General features: G+C 46.0%; 1 long non-coding RNA gene across 1 annotated transcript; it reads right to left on the bottom strand.

Moving 5' to 3' along the window:
- Positions 1 to 12,995: 12,995 nt before the first annotated feature.
- Positions 12,996 to 17,262, bottom strand: LOC102553455 (uncharacterized). Its single transcript, XR_015620884.1, has 2 exons — positions 17,217 to 17,262; positions 12,996 to 13,434 (listed from the first exon to the last, which is right to left on the bottom strand). It is a non-coding gene; the product is annotated as an uncharacterized LOC102553455 (long non-coding RNA).
- Positions 17,263 to 22,253: the final 4,991 nt, after the last annotated feature.

Genomic DNA, 22,253 nt, shown 5'->3' with positions numbered 1-22,253 from the left:
ACAATCCGGTGCCACAAGAAAGACTATACATCAGATCAGATTGGATTTTGGTCCTTAATTAGGGTTGCTATTTAATCATTCAGTTGCATGATACTGGTCTGATCAAGTATCCTCCAGCCATCCGCACCTCTAAAATAAGGAGTTTGTTATCTTGCAGGATCGTGTGAGGCACTGCTTCTGAGGAAGGCATAAGAGACCCTCACAGTATCACACGTCCAGGTCTCAGTGGCTGTTACTCTGATCAGATTCTAGACTGGAGGTTTTTCTAAGGACACAACAGCATCTCAGATAAGAGAAGACTTCCAGATACAAAACTCCCAACCCTGATCCAGCCTGTCCACACACAGGGCTATCCTAGGGCATCTGTTCTCCAGGGGAATGTTCCCGGATGAAGTAAAGCTGACAATGCTCACACTGAGCACCAGCAGGTGCCAGTACAAGCTAAGCATGCAGAGGGGGTATCCGATTTCATTTCCACATCCTTCTGTCCCTCAGTGTGACCCGTGAGAGCCCAGACTTCCTTTCCTTTCATCCTGAGAATGATTTCTGTCTCCCACAGGTTTTTGTTGTTTGTTTGTTTGTTTGTTCATGTTGGCTTGCGACTCTGAGTCAAGGACGAAAGACTCACGGTTGTACTGTTAAGACTCAGAACAACCTCCTGTTTGGGAGACCTGGCCAAAAATGGATATCAGTGATTACGTTTTCACAGTGCTTTACAGTTTGCAGACTATGTCCTTGTCCAGTAGCTGATTTGATAACTGCTTTGCCCTGGCTAAGCAGCATGATGTGAAGGGCTGGATCCTGGAGTCCATGGGTCATTTCCAAAACCCTACCTTCATTTAGACAGATTGTCTTTGACACGTGATGTCCCATCTCTGCCTATAACCGACCCAAGCCGCAAGTACTCACTCTATAGAAGTAGTTTACTGATGCTTAGTTAGATAATACTATTACTTTATTTCCTTTTTTTTTTTTTTTGTGCTAAATCAAACTGGAGATTTCTTCCTGTTAGCCGAGCTTGCTAGCACTGAGCCACACCGCTAGCCTTCATGGTGTCATTTTTATCATGTTTATTTCATCAAGTGGCTTTAGCTGTTCCCATAGTAACTGGCTTAGGTCAGGCCTCACTCCCTGTACACCCTCTCATCTGCCCTGGAAGCTCCTGGCTTCATGCTGTCCTCAACTGCTCTCCTATTCAAACCCTACAGTGGGCTCTCATTTTCCTGTTCCTTAAAGCTGTCTAGGGCCTCTGAATACCCACCACCTTCTATGCCCTAGGAATTCTCCGCCTTCTTTTCAGTTGACCCATGCTTGCTTGTCCCCACACGCCTGGTTCACATTCCTCACACTCTGGTTCCAATGGTTTTGTGGCTTGAGGTGGTATCTTTCTTTCCCTCCCAGTTTTCCCATCAGAATGAATACTCCCCGACGACAGACACTGTGCGTCTGTGAAGTGCCACATACATTTGTGGGGTACTGTGTAAGTGCTGGGCTGAGTGAATGCATGTTGTAGAATGTATGTGTGGCTAACGTCAGCGCAGACAAGCGATTGATCTCAGAGGCTCTGAAAAGCCCAGGTTCCCACACCCACTCCCCACATTCTCTGGGAACTTCCTAAGCTGCCTTGGGGTAGGGCCACCAAATATTGCTGGGTGATATTTTGGACAAAGCTGGACACAAAGAAACAGAAGCAATTCATACGAATGAACCAGACTTCATATTTACTGCCCAGTACAGACCGCCAGTGGTACAGGCAGCCAGTGTGTAAAGGCCTGCTTGGAACGCCTCAGGGAAGATGGAATTGCAGCATGACTGCCTTTGATGTCCCGTCTGGTTCGTCTTCCCAAATAAAAGGGAAACTCTGGCTCTGGGCTGAGTTTTCAATGGCAAAAATAGACTAAATTTCAACCCTTAAATTATCAAAAGGGCCACATACTTGCCGGGTAGCTAAGCAGAGAGCAGAAACTACCAAGTTAGTAATTAAACGGGCTTAAGTCAAATTAACAGAGACAGACATTCTTGTCTGGCAGTCACAGTCACAACAGAGGCCCTGGGAGCCCTGGATCCAACTCTGGTGCCTGTGTGCGTCAGACTTGAATCCTGATATATGACTATGACTGTCACATTCCTCGACCCCCATCTGCCCTTCTGGGAGGACTCCAAGGCAGTGGTTTTCAATCTTCCTAATGCTACTTACTATCCTTTAACAAAGTTCCTCAAACACAGTTCCTCATGTTATGGTGACCCCCAACCATAAAATCATTTCTGCTGCTACTTCATAATTGTAATTTTGCTATGGTTGGGAATTGTAGTATAAACATCAGATAAACAGAATATGTGACCCCCAAAGGAGTCAAGACCCACAGGTTGAGAACCACTGCCTTAAGTGGTTGAAGAATGACCCAGATCAAAGATGGAGAAGAAGGTAGGCCTGAAAGGAGTCGAGATGAGGCAGGGGGCTGGATCTTCTCCTCTTCAGAATCTGTTTCTAGATTCTATAAAGGGCCAAGGAAGACTTTCCTTTGTATAGACTAATCAGTGCTTAGCCCTTGTAAGTATTCTGACATAGATTAGTATCTATTCACATCTAAAATACCGAATGCCGCAATAGCGGCCAAAGCAAAGTCCTTAGAGGACCACATGCTGGTGGTAAAAGACAGACAGGAAAAGTTAATCAATACATGATCCACCAGGTGAATGTGGTTGTCATGAACATAACTTCTGTGAAAACAGAAAGATGGAGCAATTTGGGGGAGCATGGAGGAGAAGAAGACATTGGAATTTCTATGTGTATAATATGCACATATGTGCACATATACATGTGTATACATGCATGTGGAAGAGAGATAGCATCGATGTTGGATACTTGCTTCACTCATTCTCCACTCAATATAAAGTGTAAGCTGATTTGGCTAGACTGGCCGGTCAGCAAGTCCCAGAGAGCCTTCTGTGATCTACCTCCTCGGTGATGAACTTATAGGCAGCCACCGCCACACCTGGCATTTTATTTAAATGTGAGTCCTGAGAGACTGAACTCAGGTCCTCATGACTGCACTGCAAACCCCTTACTGACTGAGCCATCTCCCTAGATCTGGAGTTGCTGTTTATTTTGGACACCAAAGGGAAGCTTCTTTGACAAGGTGATAATTGAACAGAAACCTAGGCAGGGAAGAGAATTCCAGCAATGTGAAGAGTTGCGGAAGTGGTTACCATGCCTAAGGGAAAGTAAGGGGTTGAGAGGGGCCAGATCAGGGCAAGCATGGAGTTGGAGTGGGTACGCAATGAGGTTGAAAAGAGATGGGGGCTCAGTCATCCGACACTCTGAGGAGGCTAGCATTTAACCTCAGTTAAAAACGAAGTTCTGGGGGCTGGAGAGATGGCTCAGCAGTTAAGAGCACTGACTGCTCTTCCAGAGGTCCTGAGTTCAATTCCCAACAACCACATGGTGGCTCACAACCATCTGTAATGGGATCTGATGCCCTCTTCTGGTGTGTCTGAACACAGCTACAGTGTACTCATATATGTGAAATAAATAAATCTTAAAAAAAAAACGAAGTTCTGAGAGGTTTGGAACAGATACGCCATGGCTTTCAAGTGTCATTTAGGGTGTGATGTTGAGAGTGATGTGAGGGGCCGGGATGGATTAGGAGAGCTATCCACAGATGACGTATCAATCCAGCAGAGCCGCTTCTGTGGGGAGACTTAAGAGCAGGGACTGGCTGACGGCTTGAATGGGGGATACAGGAGGAGAAGATGCAGGGGCAGCAGTAAGGATTTTAATATGTCCAAGTGGAAGGAGCAGGTCTTGGGGATGTTCATCAAGACTTTGCCTTTCGCTATGCTAATCTGAGGAACCCGTGATATTGATAATGGTAGGAGGGTTCCTCATTGTCATCTTAGCTGAAGATGGGATGAAGGGCAAAACTGATGCTGAAAGCTCTTGCTGTAGTTGGAGCTGAGCCCAGCTTGCAATGACAGTCAAGGATCTGATGGCACCAAGGATGAATGAGCTGGGCATCCTGGCAGCCGGACAGGTAACTGGTCCAGGCACAAAGGTCAATGCAGCAACCAGAATCTGGTTCAAATTCCTGAGCACTCTTATGACCCACTTCTGATGCCCTCTACCACTTGGCTGGAAGAAGAACTGAGTCGCCAGAAGAACTTACTTGGATTTGGGTAGCTTTTTTTGCGTTCCCTGCCGGTGTTTGACAGCTTTCTTCTGATTGGTCCCTGTTCTATGCTTCATTTGCATATGCATATCCAGAGCGGGATTTTCATCAGATCAGCTTCCAGCCAGAGTCCCCTCTGGATGAGGTTAGGGGCCCGGGCTCCACAGCATTCTTGCAAAAAGAATGAAGACTTCAGAGTCTCTTGGACAGGTGCCCCAAAGCCTGTCGGGAACTTACAGCTGTAACACCCCTGGCTCCTTGGGATTGGTTGGCATCCTGTTCTTCTTCTCTATTCAAGTTTCTTCTCTCCTGCATGCATTGCTCCTGGCTGCAAACAGAAGTTCCCCTGTTTGCTTTTCCTTCTTTCTACGCACTCCATTCTTTGAGGGAGGGCAAGACAAACATCTTACTAGAGAACAGACAACGTGGGAACCACCTTCACAGGTGCCGAGAGCTCATTCATCTCACTGCTTAGAAACACTGAGTCAACGCATGCTATTAATGCAAGTGCAAACCCTTTCACGGGACAAAGAAGGAAAAGCTCGTGGAATGTCTGCTCACCGTCAGGGGTGCCGCTGTGACGCTTTTGAGTGGATGTACAAGAACCTGAAACTGGTGATAGAAAGCTGGTTTGGGGCTCTTGCTCTGTAGCACGCACGTGAAGCCCCATTGGTCCTTGAGAGATTCTTTTTTTCTTTTTTTCTTTTTTTTCGGAGCTGGGGACCGAACCCAGGGCCTTGCGCTTGCTAGGCAAGCGTTCTACCGCTGAGCTAAATCCCCAACCCCCTTGAGAGATTCTTGAATCCCATCCTAGGAGGGGAGGCTGCCCTTGATATATATTTTTCTTATGAGGACATTCCCATAATTTGGGGGAAGAAGACAGAGCTACAAATAAAGACATTTCAGTCCTTTCTCAATGATTTATTTTTCTTCATTTCCTTGAAGAGCACTTGGCCAAGTTCATCCCATAAATCAAGACGGTGAAGAGGATAGGATAGTGGCTAAGCATAAAGAACTGGGGTGGAGCCTCCTGAGAGCCTTCTTGCCTGGCTTCAACATAGCTTCTCTTGGGTGGTGACAGAGGGCATAGCTCTGACATCACAGATAGGCATGATTGATGCCATGCTAATGACCTGAAAGAAATCCCCACCTTTAGCCAGGCAGAGTGGTGCACTCCTGTAATCCTAGCACCTGGTAGATTCAGCGGGAGGATCAAGAGTTCAAGGTCCTTGTCAATGACAGTGAGTTCTAGGCCAACACGTTAATCACGTGCTTTCTAAGCAAGGTCTGGTTTCAGTGACAGGGCAGAGGCTCATATTCTTGCACATATCAGTGGTCTATCGGCTTTTCCTGGTGATCAAGACAGGTCCACAGTTCATCAGGTCCCAGGCTGCTCAACATCCAGCATCTTTGCTTCTCGCGTCCTGGATTTAGTTCTTGAACAACATAGGGAAAAGATGAGGAGGGGATATCAAGGATAGAGTAGACGCCTTGTGCTCAGCCGGAGGTGGATTTAAATAGCCTCACTGAAACCCCACAGCATCTCTGTAGCATGGGGTTGGCATACTGCCCAAGTGTGAGGAAACTCAGTCACACAGAGGTACTTTACTGAACACCCAGAAGCCTGTTTCAAATCAGGATACCTTAGGATTATTTCTTCAACATTAGAATAAACAATTTTCTCTTCCTTGTGGTCAGGATACAATGTAACACCCACTATTGTGGTCTACCTGCTCTGCCTTTGCTATGAGTAGGCTTCCTGCTACTAGGGTCTGGAGCAGAGAGTATCTTTTTACTTCTTTTTAAAATGGGTATATTAATTATACCAAATAATGGGTTGCATTATGACATTTTCGTAGATGTGCTTATATAGCGTATTCTGACCATATTTGCCCCGTGACTGTCTCTGGTCTTTTATCCACTCCCACTGGTCTCTTTTCACTTCCCAAATAGTCTCCAGTCTGGTTTCTTTGCTTTCTTAACTTTCTTCCTCCCTCCCTCCCTTTCTTTCTCCCCCATCTATCTTTTTTTTTGAATGTGACCCAATGACTTGAATAGGGTTGCTCCCAGGAGCATGGTGAGGGGTTATCTCTTGGAGCACGGGTAACCTACCAGTATCTACCCTAGATACTCTTAGCTGCCTACAGATCTTGAGGAAAGGATAATTCCTTGTGGCCCCCACTCCCTCCAGGATTGACTATCGATGGGCTCAATCTTGTACAAGTCTCATGCAGGTAATTTCAGATGATGGGAGTTCATGAGTGTGTGGCACAGATACTCTTCTCCCCTGATTTTTTTATTAGAAGAAATTGCATGCAAAGATACTCTACAATTGTTAAACCATGTTTACAAGGAAGTAGGTTGTTTTACACAAATAGAGAATAATGGTAGGCAAATCCATGAACATAACTATAGAAAGATTTATTTTTTATTCACATTACATCCCAATCACAGCACCCTTCCCTTCTTTCCTCCCAGTCCCACCCTTGCAAGTTCCTCCTCCCATTATCCCCTCCCCTTCTCCTCAGAGAAGGGGAAGGCCCCCTTGGGTACTACCCCACCCTGGAGCCTCTAGTCTTAGCAGAACCAAGCACATCCTAACTGAGACCCAACCAGGCAGTCCATGTTTAGGAAGGGGACCCAATGACAGGCAATAGAATCAGATACAGTCCCTCCCAATTGTTTGGGGATCCATATGAGGATCAAGCTGCATATCTACTACAAATATGTGTGGGGACTTAGGCCCAGCCTCTACATGCTCTTGGTTGGTAGTTCAGTCTCTGTGAGCCCCCATGACCCAGGTTGGTTGACTCTGTAGATCTTTTTGTGGTGTCCTTGGCCCCTCCAGCTAGCTCAATTCTATCACCCATCCTTCTACAAGTTTGGCTGTGAGTCTCTGCATGTGTTTCTAGGAAGGTGAATGAAGCCTCTTGGTAGACAGTTATTCTAGTTCCTGTCTTCAGGCATAGTCGAGTATCATTAATAGTGTCAGGGGTTGGCTCTCTCCCATGGGATAGGAGTCAAGTGGGCAGTCATTGTTTAGCTGTTCCCTCAGTCTCTGTCCCATCTTTATTCCTGCACATTTTGTAGGCAGGACAATTTTTGGTTTGAGGGTTTTGTGGGTGAGCTTATATACCCCTCCTTCCACTGAAAGCCCTGCAGTCTCTATATCCCCTGTTGGTAGGAATCTCATCTAGAGTCATCCCTAAAGACTCCTGATAGCCTCCCCCATCCCAGGTTTCCAGCTGTCCCAGAGATGCCCTCTCACTGATTTCCATTCCCTAGCCCTCTTCTGCCCCCTCCCCCATACCTGACCCACATCCTCATACCCCTCCTCACCCTCTCTCCCACCCAGTTCCCTCTCTTCATCCACCTCTGATGACTGTTTTGTTTCCCCTTCTGACTGAGATGCACACATCCTCCCTTGGGCCCTCTTTATTACCCAGTTTCTTTGGGTCTGTGGATTGTAACATGGTTATCCTGCACTTTATGACTAATGTCGAATTATATGTGAGTAAATTCCATACATATCTTTCTGTGTTTGGATAACCTCAGGACGATATTCTCAAGTTCCATCCATTTGCCTGCACATTTCATGACGTCTTTGTTTTTAATAGCTGAACAGCATTCCACTGTGTAGATGTACCACATTTTCTTTATCCATTCTTCAGTTTGGGGACATCTAGGTTGTTTCCAGTTTCTGGCTGTTATGAATACAGCTGCTATGAATATAGTTGAGCAAGTGGGGCATCTTTTAAGTACATGCCCAGGAGTGGTATAGCTTGGCCTTGAGATGGAACTATTTTCTGAGAAATCACCAGATTAGTGTCCAACGTGGTCGTACCAGTTTGCACTCCCACCAGCAATGGAGGAGTGTTCCCCGTGCTCCACATCCTCACCAGCATGTGCTGTTACCTGAATTTTTGATCTTAATCATTCTGATGGGCGTAAGATGGAATTTCTGTCTTTTTGATTTGCATTTCCCCGATGGCTAAGGACATTGAACAATTCTTTAAGTGCTTCTCAGCCATTCCACCATTCAAGATTCCTTTGTTGAGAATTCTGTTTAGCTATGCTCCCTATTTTTAAATTGGATTACTTGGTTTGTTGGTGGTTGGTGTCTAGTTTTGATTCTTTTGCCACCATGCACTCCTTTTCCTTGATAGCAAGTATATATATATATATATATATATATATATATATAATCTACTTTACCAGAACATAGCCACATGGCCACATTTAGCTCAAGGAAGACTGATGTGTTAAATGGGCTACAACCACACTTAAAAATATTTTTTCAGATTATAAGACTGATGTGCTTCCTACTGAGCTAAGGAGATGACAAAAGAGGCTGGGAGCAAGGTAGATATGGTACAGAGGTGAAAGGATGTCTTATTAAAGCAGACATGTGAAAGACTGCTTTCCTGAGGCAGACCCAGGTGAAAGGATGTTTGGAAATAACAAACATGTGGAAGGACCTGTGATGAAGGAGGGTAAATATGACCACAGACAGTGGGAGACAAGCACTGAGCCTGGTTTGGTTTGCTCTGCCTCACTATTCTTTGTTAATGACATCCATGTATTGGTTCGTCTTACATGGTTTTGTTGAACTCAACTTGTGATAAAACCACATTGACACTTCTGCAGCCTCCCCTCAGGCTGGTTGGGAAGCCTGGCGGTTTCTTCAGGATTGAACTACAGCTGCCTGTTGTCTGCCTGCTGGTTTGCCCCTGCTGAATCCTATTTGGTGTTTGCTACAGGACTGAACTGCTGAGAAAGAAGACTGAGCTCGCCCTGAAAGAACTATTACTGAACAGGTCCACTTCTCCCACATCCTAATAACTTTTCTCTTCCACTGGGTGGTGAGCAAGAGGAGAAGTTGAACCCTTATTAAAATTGCAAATATGCAAAAAAGAATAAATAAGGATTAAAAAATATTTTTATTCTTTGAAATTTCATGTTTATACAATATACATTGATTATGTACAGACTAAATTAGTCTGTACCTCCAACTTCTCCTTGTATCCTCCAACCTCTCTCTCTCCTAATGTCATGTCCTTTTTGGTTTGTTATTAATAAGTTCTTGAGTCCCATTAGTGCTGCTCACAGGTGCAGGGGTGTGTGGCCATCTACTGGGGCATGAACAACCTTCTAGAAGTCAAGTCTCCAAAGGAGAGTGATTCTCCTTACTTCAGCTGCCATCAACTGCCAGTAGCTCCTGTAATAGGGGTACATCCCCCATTCATGCTAAAATTTTAACTGTCTAGATGTCTAGATCTCTGATAACCACAGTTGCTGTGAGCTGCTGTGTGCAAGAGCCATGTTATGTCCCAGACTCAGAGTTGTACAGATCTCCCTTTCTGGCCCTCACATGCCTTAATCCCCATGTTATATGAAGTTCCTTGAACCACAAATAGTGAGAGCATGATATAGACAACACATCCACAATGGGGCACTCAGAGTTATACTAATCACTTTGCCCAGTTATGAATCTCTGTATTAATGAGAGCCCACTGTAGAAAGAAGTATTTCTGAACAAAGGTGAGAACAGCCCAGATCTATGGCTATAAACATAAACATTTAGACTGCAGTTTGACAGCATGTGGGGATTTGAATGAAAATGGCCCACATAGGTCCATAGGGAGTGGTACGATTAGAAGATGTGGCCTTGTTGGAGTGGGATGGTCTTGCTGGAGGAAGTGTGTCATCGGGGGTGGGCTGTGAGGTTTAAGAAACTCAAGTCAGGCTCAGTGCCATTCTTCCTGCTGCCTGCTGATCCAGATGTAGAACTCTCAGCTCCTTCTCCAGCACCATGACTGCCAGCATGCTGCCATGTTTCCTGCCAGGATGACAATGGACTGAACCTATGAACTGTAAGCCAGTCCCAATGAAATGTTTTCCTCTATAAGAATTGCTGTGGTCTCGGTGTCTTTTCACAGCAATAAAAGGTCTAACTAAAACAACCACTTAGCAAAACAATAGTAGGATTCCCCCTAGGGCCCAGGATCTCCCTATCCATCGACTTTTGGATCAGGTTTTCGGTATCTGCCATGAAACCCTTTCTTTGGAGCAGGTCTCATCTCCAAGCAGAAAGTGGTTGGTTATTCCCATAGCCGTTGTATGACTCTTGCACCAGTGGGCACATCTTCCAAGCAGGTCAGTATTGTAACAGGCAGAGTCAAGTGCTGGGTAAGACCACCGGTGTCTTTTTCCCTCCAGCAGCTTGGAAGGGCATTCCAGCATCCCATAAGCTAGGCAACAGGAGTGAGATTCTTGTTCAATTCAAGGTTGATTTCTCTGTGTCCCAGTGACTTTAGCAATACTGTCTTACTATCTAGTTATAGTGGGAAACCTAGAGCAAATGTAATAGTATGGGTTGTTTTCCATGATCCTGGGGCCTCCTTCACTAGTAATTCATAGAGAGGTAACCCATACCTGATACTGGAACTTTTACTTAATAACCCATGTCTTCTGGGATCAGTGTTCTTAGCACATCAGGCAGAGCATCAAAGATTCTGAAGACACCCCTCAACTTTTGTACAGAGCCTTTGGTGACATGATGGGCCCATTAAGAAAGGCATAGGTCCTGAGAGTGAGGTGAGAGAAACCATTTCCCATTTAAATTTAAATACATTTCTTTACATTTTGCCATCCATCCATCCGTCCATCCATCTATCCATCCATCCATCCATCCATCCATCCATCCATCCATCCATCCATCCATTCACTTATATTTTGCCAGCAGCTTTTTGTTTTTAAGGAACTGGAAATATTTGGTCACTTTTCAAATATTTCTGTTAGCTGTTTTCCCACAGGAAATGCAAAAAAAAGCACACATTTAATCTTAGCTCATTTGGAAAATTTCAGGGAAGCAGATCTACTACGGAAATAGGTAAGGAAGAATAAATAAAATAACATTTTTTTAAATCAGGAAAGAAGTAATTTCTTGTGATTTTTACTGGGGACCAGTTAATACTCGGTGTGGCCACTGTTATTTGAAGTTCAGATGTCTTTGGAGGGCAGCACTGGAGGGAGTCTAATTTGTAGGGTCAGAGACAAATTCTACCAGGACCCCAGTATGGGGACACTGAGTTGAGAGACCAACAGAAGAAAAGAATTCCATTACTGAATATAATGGGTTCATGACTTTTTAAAAGTGTGTGTGTGAGTGTGCGTGTGGGGGCATATTTCTGTGGATACATGTGTATATGTGCACGCAGGTATATGAACACGGAGGTCAGAGAAAACTCTTCTGTGCTATTCTTAGAAACGTCATCTGCTTCCTTTGAGGAAGAGTCTCTCATTGATCTGCTGCTCACCCATTAGGCCAGTGAGTTCCAGCGTCTTGTTTGTCTCCACGTTCCAAGCCTGGAATCACAAGCACGTGTGACTACACTGCTTTTATGTGAACTCGAGGGAGCAAGTTCAGGTCTTCATGCAGTGCGTTACCAACAGATCCACCTCCCTGACCCCAGCATCATGTTTGAACACTGCAAGACAGCCTTACAAACGTCTGACTGTTCTCTGTTGTGTGGGAGACATGTGGCAGTTCAGCAGATTAGCCTCACAGATAATATTGGGCTTAATTCTAATTATTAATGAGTTTTAAAACACATTGTTTTGTTCTGAATGAGAGGTGATACCCACAAATAAATGGAAATGTTTGACTTTTATGCCCTTGGTTTATGTCTCCATCATAAAAATTACAGCAGGATCTAAGGTTAATTAATTACCTTGACAGTTTGAATCAGAACCTTTTGCCTATGCAGGCATAAAGTGCCTTCTGCAATGGTAGGGTAGATGGAATTCTCAATGTGTTTGCTGACCCACTGAGTCCTTTCCATCAGGTTAGCCCTGTAGAGTCCAAGGGGAAAACTTTTGACCCTCTAAATTAAAAATATCAGCACTTAGGGATGCCTTGTAGAATCTCTCATGGATTTTGTCTTATTTAGGGCTTTACTGTTGTGAACAGACATCATGACCAAGGCAGTTTTTATAAGGACAACGTTTAATTGCGGCTGGCTTACAGGTTCAGAGGTTCGGTCCATTATCATCAAGGCAGGACCATGTCAGCATCCAGGAAGGCATGGGTAGGAGGAGCTGAGCATTCTACATCTTCATTTGAAGGCTGCCAGCAGAATACTGACTTCCAGGCAGCTAGGATGAAGGTCTTGAAGCCCACACCCACAGTGACACATTACTCCAAGAGGGCCACACTTCTAATAGTGCTACTCCCTGGGACAAGCATAGAAAAACCATCACAGATTTTCTATCAGTGGCTTGTGAAGCTATGGCTCATTTGCCACATATCTGAGAAACAAATTTGTCTTGATGCTTTATTGCTTCCTTCATTTCCTTCCCTTCTATTCCTCCTCCTTTTCCCTCCTTTTTGTTTGTTTGAATAGATCTTGCTATGTAGCTAAAGCTGGCCTGATTCTTGTTATGTAAGCAGCTGACCTTGAACCTCTTACACCAGCACCCCCTCCCATTGCTGAGATTACAGGAATGTGCCATCATGCCTAACTAAAGATTTAAAGGACAGTCAAATGCACATTCAGAAAGGCATAACGTGTATTATAGCTTGAATTTTCACAAATTTCTACCCATGTCTTTAAGACTCAAAATAAGAAACAGAAACGTTATTAGGACCCTAGGAACTTCCTCCATTCTTCCTTGAAGTTTCTTCACAGGACTGTACTTTTTAGGCACAGGAGAAAGCTCTTTCTTTGTCCCCACCTACTCTCAATGCTATCCAAAAGTGAATGAGCCCTGCTCAAGGTAAAGTCATCCCTTGATTTATTCTGGTAACAACAGCAGCAACAAATGTGAAGCCTTCCACTGTTTTTTTATTACGGTTTCTCTTGTTTTGCATACGTCTTCCCATCTAACTTTGCAGCCACCATGGCAGTATGGTTCCCATTTACCACAGAACACATGAAGAGCCCGGGGAGCTTCAGAGGGGCCATGCAGCAGACAGCCCAACCCAGCCACTTTCCTATCTAAGACATAGAGACCTTTGGTGCAGCAAATGTGTGACATCCGTCTCTCCAGAGATGGCCTTGAGAATCCCTGGAGGAATAGACTGAAGAGGGAGTGTGCTCCTCTTTTATCCCAAGACATGCTAACGCTCGGGAAGTCACAACAGGACTGGAGGAAACCATCATTTACTAGTTCACTCTTTGGTCTCTTCTCTTTGCCAGGTACAGCACGGACATGAGGGATATGACCTGTGGGTTATTGTTAAGTCTCTCTTGGTACTTAGAGCCTAGAGAAAGACAGAAAAGAGACACATGAACTGGCACATAGACACATCAGTGGAAGACAGTTAAAATGTCACAGAGACAGCTAACGAGAATCAATGGGAGTCAATGGCTCATATATTTGAATGCTTGGCTCCCAGATGGTGGAACAGTTTTGGGAAGAAAGATTAGGAAATGTGGGACCTTGTAGGAGGAGGTGTGTTACTGGGTTCAGAAGGCCACACTAGGCCCAGTCTCAGTCTCTTTCTTTGCCTCCAACCTGCAGATCAGGATGTAAGCTCTTAGCTATTGTTCCAGAGCCATGCCTGCCTGCCTGCCGCCATGCTCCCCACTATAATGATTGTGGCCTTACCCTTGACATTGTAAGCAAGGGCCCGATTAAATGTTTTCTTTTATAAGTGCCTTGGTACAGTGTCTCTTCAGAGCAATAGGAAAGTAACTAAGACAGTGGTTTTCTGTGATTGTCTCTTGCAAAGAGAAGCCTCTTGGTTGAAGGGTGAGCGGTATGCTTACCATGCAAAGCTGGCTCATCAGCTGTGGGCCAAGAGACTTACAACTTATTTTATTTTAATTTACTTATTTTTTGAGACAATGCCTATTTCAGCTGGACTAGTTGGCCGGAAGTCCCAAGGATCCACTGGTCTCTGCCTTCCAATCCCCATTTCTGGGGCTACGGATGTGTGCTGCCATGTCTAGCTTCTGTGTGGGGACCCCGTTCCTCCTGTTTGCACAGCAGGCCCTTACCCACGGAGCCATCTCCTCAGCCTTGGACTAGCAGTTATAAGCATAGTGACCCAGGCCCATGTTCTGGGTTGTGATTGTGTCACAAACACAGACCTCAAATCTTGCTGTGCCGAGTCTGAGTCAGTAGACTGGTATAAGCCAGTTTTCTTTGCTCTCCTCTACTATGCTGAGTCTTCCCTTAACCGTCTCAGTAAATTTTGTCTTCTGCTGAAACACTCTAAATCCAGGCTTTTAAGGAGCCTTTAATTTCACATTCAAGTTACAGCTTCAGTATAACCTCCTCAGGGCACAGAAATGGCACTAGGGCAGAGGTTCTCAACCTGTGGGTCGCAACCCTTTGTCAACCTCTATCTCCAAAAAATATTCATGATTATATTTTATTCATAACAGTGGCTAAAGCACAGTTGTGAAGTAGCAACAAAAATGATTTTATGATTGGGGATTACCATAGCATGAGGAACTATATTAAGGGCACAGCATTAGGAAAGTTTCAAGCCACACTGCCCTAGGCTTTTAAGTGTGTTTTATATTTTGGTTGATGCCTTTGTAAACATTTATCAAGTGCTACACATGCCACATGCAGGCTTTGATATGTATTTATACTTCAACAAAAAGGTTTATCTTAACAGATGTCACTATCTCCAGTGGGTAGCACAGCCTCAAGTGAACTGAGATTTTGGCTTGGCCCGGTGACTACTCTGCTCTGTTCTTGGCCAAGCAGGGCTGTGACTTCTCCTGCAGGCATGACTGCAGGTATGAACTCTCTGGGCCTAGAGATTTTGGCTTGGTCCGGTGACTACTCTGCTCTGTTCTTGGCCAAGCAGGGCTGTGACTTCTCCTGCAGGCATGACTGCAGGTATGAACTCTCTGGGCCTAGAGGTATAGAGGGATCAGTTTCCTAGTGTTTGCTATAGTTTCTTCTGGAGACTTCCCAGGCAGCCTCTTCCCCTAGGATCCATTTTCTCCCAGGAGGCTTTAGACACTGTTCATGCAGACACTTGTCATCTGTCCCTGTCCAATAGTCCCTGTCACAATCACATGTGCCCCAGAGACCTGACTCTTAGCCATGCTCAGCTGGGTCTCTCTCTAAGGAGCTCCACACCCTGCATGTGCTTCACCATTCAGGGCAGGGGCTTGGACTGGGAGCCCTCATCTCTCCCAAGACTGTATTCTGTGCTTTTACAGCTTCTTAAAATCTTCAAAAGCTGGTCAGGCAGCGTCCCAGTCATGAGTTGAAGGGGATTGTGGGGAACCTTGGTTTCTCTGTTTTGCAATCACTATGAAGTGAACGGGCCTACTCTACAACATCCTGCCACGATGTTCTATGCTGCCATGAGCACAAATAATGGGGCCAAATGATCATGGGCAGAAAACTCCAAACCTGAGCCAGTAGCTTCTGAACCTGTTCTCTTTTAAGTTTATTTGTCTCATATATTTATTACCATAGTGGAAAACTAGCTAACACATACATCTTGCTCATGGAAGAGATAGTTTGCTGTTTTTGCTAAGGGCATGGGGTTGAATGCTTGCCCATGCAAGTGAGGTCATTTAAAGTTTCTGAATAAGGTGGGCAGCAACGTCAGTGTTGGTTTTAGGAGCCACGTAAAGATGACAGCATCAGGGGTAACTGGATAATGGATTCTTCTTTATTTCTGGTGCTACATATTTTTCCTTCTTCGGTGCTAGAGAATGACCATAAGGTCTTACTACACCACAGTCTCTTCTGTAATGTTGATTATGACGGCCTGTCAGCCTATACTTATACCTTATAAAAAGTCCTGGGGGAACACTTTTGATTGGAATGAAGACCCTGATAGCTTTGGGGGTAGGAGGTCAATCTACGCGTTCGGGATCATCCCACCTACCACCAACCTTCTCTCTCCTTACTCTCACTGGACCAATTTTTAAGAACATTTTTCAGGTTTCTTTTTTAATCTGCTTTCTTGAAGCCTTAATGCATATTTTTTTATAAGCATAGATTTTTGCGTGTATGTTCCTGTGTGTATATGCGTATATGTGTATGTATGCGTGTGTGTGTGTGTGTGTGTGTGTGTGTGTGTGTGTATGCTTGTGTATAGGGGCATGGAGAGCTGAGGCTGATGTTAGATGACTTCTTCCATTACACTTACTCTTCTTTGCTGACAGGCAGGTCTGTTGCTGATCCTAGAGCTTGCCTTGCTAGCTAGCCTGCCCTAGGGAACCCCTGTCTCCACCTCCCAGGGTCTGCTGGGATTACAGGCCAGCTCACGCCTATCTGACTTTTACATGGGTTTTAGGGATCCAAACTCACCATATTTGTTCTGAAGCACTTTATCTTCAGCTAGACTGGCTGACCTGTGAGCTCCAGGGATCCCCCTGCCTCTTCCCCTCCTTCCCAGGGCTGACTAGGATTATGGGCATGTACTGGGCACTGGGGAATCGAACTTAGGTCCTTATGCTTGTGCAGGAAGCTGTTGACTGAGTGAGGTCAACTCCCTGGCACTTCTCCTTGCAGCTTTTGTTTGAGTTTCTTCCACAAGTGGGCACAAATGCCCGTAAGTACAAACAGTAACCATCCTGCCTGGCAGCGTACCGTATGTCTCTTTGCTAGTCTCCTGGTTATTTCCTCTAGGGTTCTTCCACCCAGCTGCCTCTAATCATCTCAGTTTTCATTCTTAGCCACCAACATTTAGTGCTCTGGGGTAAAGGCAAGATGGTGCTGGGGGGAATGGAACTGCTTTCTGTTGTTGTAAAAATATAAAAAATAATAAAAGTACGTTTATCTTTTACCTCGCTAGGTCACACCGCAGTGCTCCAAGATATCTGCTAGATATTTTGGCAGAAACATCCCAGCTCCGTGGTGGCGGCCCAGCGTCTCCAGCCGCCACCGCACACGTTCCTACAACTCAAACCGTCACATAAAAGAACACACAACACAGTAATCTTTGACCCAATTGATAAGATATAATTGCCCACCTAAACATACAAAGCCCAGCACCATCCATCCCTTAAGAACATTAATAACAACCTGTTAATAACAGAGTGGAATCTTAACATCACCTACCATGGCTTCTCCCCCTCTCTCTCCTCTCTTCTTCTTTTCCATTTCTATCTCCTCCTCTTCCTTCAAACTCTTCTCCCGCCCATCCTTCCTTCTCATCCAATGACAGGCCTCCTTCTATCCTGTTCCTGCCCTCACTTGTATTTTACAATTTAAATGGGGAGAAGGTTCTGGTGAAGTCCCCTGAGTCCTGAGCATGTGACTAGGCAGCTGTCCTTGGGACAGTGAAATTAGCATCAAAATACAGATAACTCCTGGTAAGTGGGCCAAAGCAGCTTCACACTCCAAGAGGAAGCCTGCAGTCACAGGGTGGGTTCCCCTGGGTTGAGCACCCTACAGGACAGAGAGTCTGCCTTTTAGAAGAGAGTGAAGGTGGCCTGTCATCTCCCCCAGGGGACCAGGCTGCCAGTGTTTTCAGTCTGGGCATTGGCAGGAGGACCTGGCTCCCGAATGCCACTCAGGCCACTCCTGGCTCTGTTTCCTTCTTTGTTCCTTCTCAGCCACTTTTTCTACCTAATTGAGCTCAAATTGCTGAAAACAAACTTTCTCAGGGTTGTTTGTATCCTACTGGGTACCAGCTTTCCATAAAACCAAAATTGCTTGCTTCGTCTAGGCCTGCACGCTTGTTCTTCTATTTTGAGAGGAGCCCCCAGTTCACTCCAGCACGGAGGAGGTCATAGTTCCACAAAGGTCCGCCTCCTTTGCTGGCACCCTCTCTCAGTCATGCCAGCTTTGTGTGGCATGTCTCTGGGTGGTTTCTGAACAGACCTCTGCAGCTCTGGTCTTGCCAGGGATGACAGCGAAGACAGAAATAGCACATTCAAAGCGAGAGAGGAGAAAAAATAGCCCAGAAAAGCAAACCCGAGACCTCAGGGTAGTCACCAAAAATCCCTAGTCACAGAAGGCTGGGGTCCTCAGGCTTTCTTTTTCTCAGACTCCACAGGCTTTCCTGCCTGCATTTCTTGGGGGTGTTAGAAGCATTTTTTTTTTCTGTCATTGTCTCTCTCTAGACAGTGGCATTCCCTAACTGGCTATCCAGGAAAAAACATGTGGTTTGCTTGTTTGCCCGTTTCCATAGCATCAGATTCTAGGCTGTTATTATTCCAAGTATCTGCATGATCTAGCAGCCAGAGGTGGGGGGACATGTGTGGCCACACAGCTTTGTAGGGGCTCCACCTTATAGGTAAGAATCATGTCAGCTGCTTGCAGATGACAGCATTGAGGCTAAAATTGACCTGTGGGCCGGGAGTGGCCTTTTTACCTTAAAAAAAAATCTTAAAATCTTACACTGTGGGTCATAGAGATAGAACTCAGGTGTCAGGTTCAGTATTGAATAACTTTACTACTGGATCATCTTCCAAGCCCACAGAAGCTCATACTGCCCTGGAGACTGTTGTTATTCCAGGCCCTCTGAGGGCTCCTAGCTCCTCATGTTGTAAGTGGGGAAACTGAGAGTCAAAGAGGAGGAGGGTTCCACAGTGATTGGCAAGTCACTGGCAGAGCAGGGTCTCTGAGTCTGCACCCCTGACCTTACACATTCTGTGCTTTGCAGTATGCACTCACGGTTCCCCTTCTGTTGCAGCTGTCTGCTTCCTCCAGGATCCCCATGGATGTCTAAGTCAACCAGGTTGGCTTCAGTGCAAGGGAAGTTAGTGACTTCTCTGGCTGATGTTTCAATGAGCTGGTGTGGTCTCAGAGCAGCACATGGAGGAGAAAGGAGGCTCCTCCCATTTAGTGTGTGGATTTTCCCAACACTGTGTAATTTGAGGGGACAAGTTCACCTCCTCTCCCCAGGGATTTGCCCAGGAACTGACTTTTTTTTTTATTTAAACAGCAACAACAACAACAACAAAACCAGTTGTCACCTTGGCTTCCTTTACAGGTCTTCCTTGAGCCACCCTTCTGCCTTAAGCTCTCTCCAGGGTTTGCTTCCCTCAGACTCAGGCCTGATTTCCTGTGACCAGAAGTTGATGTTTTCTGAGAGGGAGAAAGCGGAGGGGTTGGAGGAGGCTAGCCTGGGTTCCCGGGAATGCTGTCAGGGTATTGAGGAGGGGCTGGGTGGGTTATACCCCTGTGAGATGTGGATACAGCATCCGGGATCTAGGCTGCCGAGGAAGGAGGGAGGAGGACAGGGGGAAAGGGACATAAAACTGATTTTACATTGATTGACTGAGTGTGTGTGTGTGTGTGTGTGTGTGTGTGTGTGTGTGTGTGCGTGCGTGAGCGTGCATGAGTATGGGGAGAGAAGAGATAGTGACCCAGCGGAAATACACAGGGAGAACAGGTACAGACAAACAGAGAGAGACAGAGGCGGAGACGAGAGAGAAGCAGAGAGGGGGTAGAAGAGAGGCAGAGAGAATGTGAGCAGTGTTGGAAGCCTGGGTTCCAGAGTTTCTCAGTGCCCCGTGTCCGTCTAACCCTCCTGAGTACTCTGATGTGCTAGTCTGAGAAAGGGAGCAGACCTATCATCCATGGCATCCTTACCTGTCCTCCAATCCCTTTGTGAAGAGTAGCCCATCAGCTCTTCAAGTGGATGCAAAGTGAACACATCAAGCTCTATGACTTTAAAAGTCAACGTGACAGGAATGCTCGGTTACAAAAAAGACACTTCAGGGAAATTGGAAGCATACAACATGAGTGCTTACAAAGAAAAAAAAAGATTTAAACAAAAGCAGCCCAAAGCACAGCATGGAGCAAAGGGGGCTGAAATAAGAGAAAGAATCAAAGCCCTGGCTTGGAGAGGGACGAGGTCAAGGGTAAAGGAACCGAACTTTCCCTACACCTTTAGACTTTGCTTGACTGGCTGAGGGTTGGCCCCATAGGATTCCAGGATTCCTTTTCTCCAGCTGCCAGCTGGTCCCCTACAGGGGCTCTCTGACTCAGTTGTCCTGTCAGAGGGGACAGGTGTAGCTGCAGAGAGTGAACAATGCCTCTTTGTAAGCCCTGCTGTCACAGGAATGCTCTGCTCCCCTCAACCCACTGGTCTGCCCTGCTCTGCTGCCAATGCCTCCATGCTGAGGGCAGACAATGTCCGGCTGTTTCCCTCTCTGAGGGGGCTGCCCACCTTCCTCTGTAGAGCGGCCTTCAATAAGCAGGGTTCCCATTGCACAGCCGAGTCCTTGGCACTAGAGACACCTAAGTTCCTGGGAACCAAGTTGAAGTGACACGGGGCCTCACTGCTTTCCATGAAGCTCCAGTGGCAAACTGAAGGGGAGGTCCTGTAGCTCCAGAAGTGCTCTTCTGGAAACTTCCACGGTCTCTATAACAGCCCTTAAACACCCACACTGTGTACCAGGACAACTGCTGTCTCCTCATTGTTGCCTTCAAATCAAATACAAGGACTTGGTGTTGAGCACCAATGACTCGAGTGTTTGCATGGGGACAGGTGATGTACGTCACCCTCTTTCCAGCGCAGGCTCAGGGAACCTCACGGAAGAAGGGAAGAAAGCATGTAAGAGTCAGTGGATGGGGTGGGGAGGGCTGTGACTTGCTGACTTCTGGACATGGCGTGGCTCTTTCTCGCACCGACTTATGGCAGCTGTGGTTAACGTACAAGACCTACACAAGATCAAGTCAGTCAGAATCCCAACATGGCAGGGAGGAGCGCTCCTGAGGCCCTGCCCCCAGCAGAGAAGCCACTGGCAGTTGATGGCGGCTAGGGGAGGCCGAGTCACTCCCCTCTGGGGATGTGGCTGCTAGTAGGTTGCTCACGTCTCAGTGAATGGCCGCACACTCATGTGCAGATGGGCAGCACAAGCTAGCACTCTGGGGATTATTAATAACAAATATCAATGGATACCCATAAAGAGGCGATGGGGCTGGGAAGGAGAACCAGGGCACTAGGGAAGAGTTGCAGGGAAGTGGTGGGAGAGACACATGATAAATCAACATCGTACAAGTGCTCAAAACTTTCGGATATTAAAAATATTAAAACTTTGTGAGGTAGGCAGGGGGTTTCCAGATGTTTATGCTGTTCTAGTTTCTATAAGACTCATTCTTCCTATCTTCATGATGGGGGAAGGACATGGGAAAAGCTAAGGTCCAGGATAGAAGGGCAGTTACTAAGCTTGGAAGGTGGGGTTTGGGATGTGGGATGTGCATATTCCTGGGCAGGACTATGTTCTTGTCCCCCCATCACTTCAAGTTCAGTCAAGAGCAGGGCATGGAAAGGGAGGGGGAGAAGGAGAGGGACAGGAGTGAGTGTGGAGGGGCTGGGGAGATTTACTGTATGGGAGCCACTCAGGTGTGTAGTTTTTTGAGTTTGGCTTGCACCAGAACTTCTATTTGGTGATCCTCTGGCATTCTAGATCTCCCTCCCTCCCTTCCTCCCTCCTTCCCTTCTCTTCTCCCTCTCTCCTTCTGTACCTACATATCTCTCCTCCCCTTCCATCCCTCTTTTTATTTTTCATTTGCTTCGTTTGTTTGTTTGTTTGTTTTAATGTAGGATGTTATGCAGTAATGGCTGGCCTCAAACATAGCTGAGGATGACCTTGAACTCCTGACCTTCTTGTTTCTAACTGGAATTACCAATGTGTGCTACCATATCTGGCTTCATCTTAGGTCTCTTGCTTAGTTCTTCAGACAGGAAGGCATTCTTCAGCTGAACACAGTGTATGTGCCTTTGACAGAAGTTACTGAGGGCTGGAGGAAGATGGCCCCTGGACCCCAGGTCGCTCTACTGGGGACCCACAGTGGATATTAATCACTTTTGTGGAAGTCTCAATGTTTCTCCCTTTCAGGCCTATCCTGCCATATTAACAAAATGTTGTAGGTTTTCTATTACTGTGACAGAACACCATGAGCAAAATCAACCTGCAGAAGAAAGGATTTAATTTCACTCTAGAGTAAGAACCATATCATGGTTTATCATTGAAGGAAGTCAGGAACCCGGAGGTAAGAACTGAGGCAGAGGCTATGGAGGGTGCTGCTTACTGGCTTGCTCCTCATGGATTGCTCAGCTTGCTTTTTAATAGAATCCAGGACCACCAATCCAAGGGCACCCACAATGGGCTGGCCCACTCACATCAATTACTAGTTAAG

The sequence above is a fragment of the Rattus norvegicus genome, chromosome 5, assembly GCF_021556685.1.
Source record: "Rattus norvegicus strain SHRSP/BbbUtx chromosome 5, alternate assembly SHRSP_T2T, whole genome shotgun sequence".
Lineage (NCBI taxonomy): Eukaryota > Metazoa > Chordata > Mammalia > Rodentia > Muridae > Rattus > Rattus norvegicus.
Note: the sequence above shows the minus strand (reverse complement) of the source record. Positions and strands in the feature narration are given on the sequence as shown.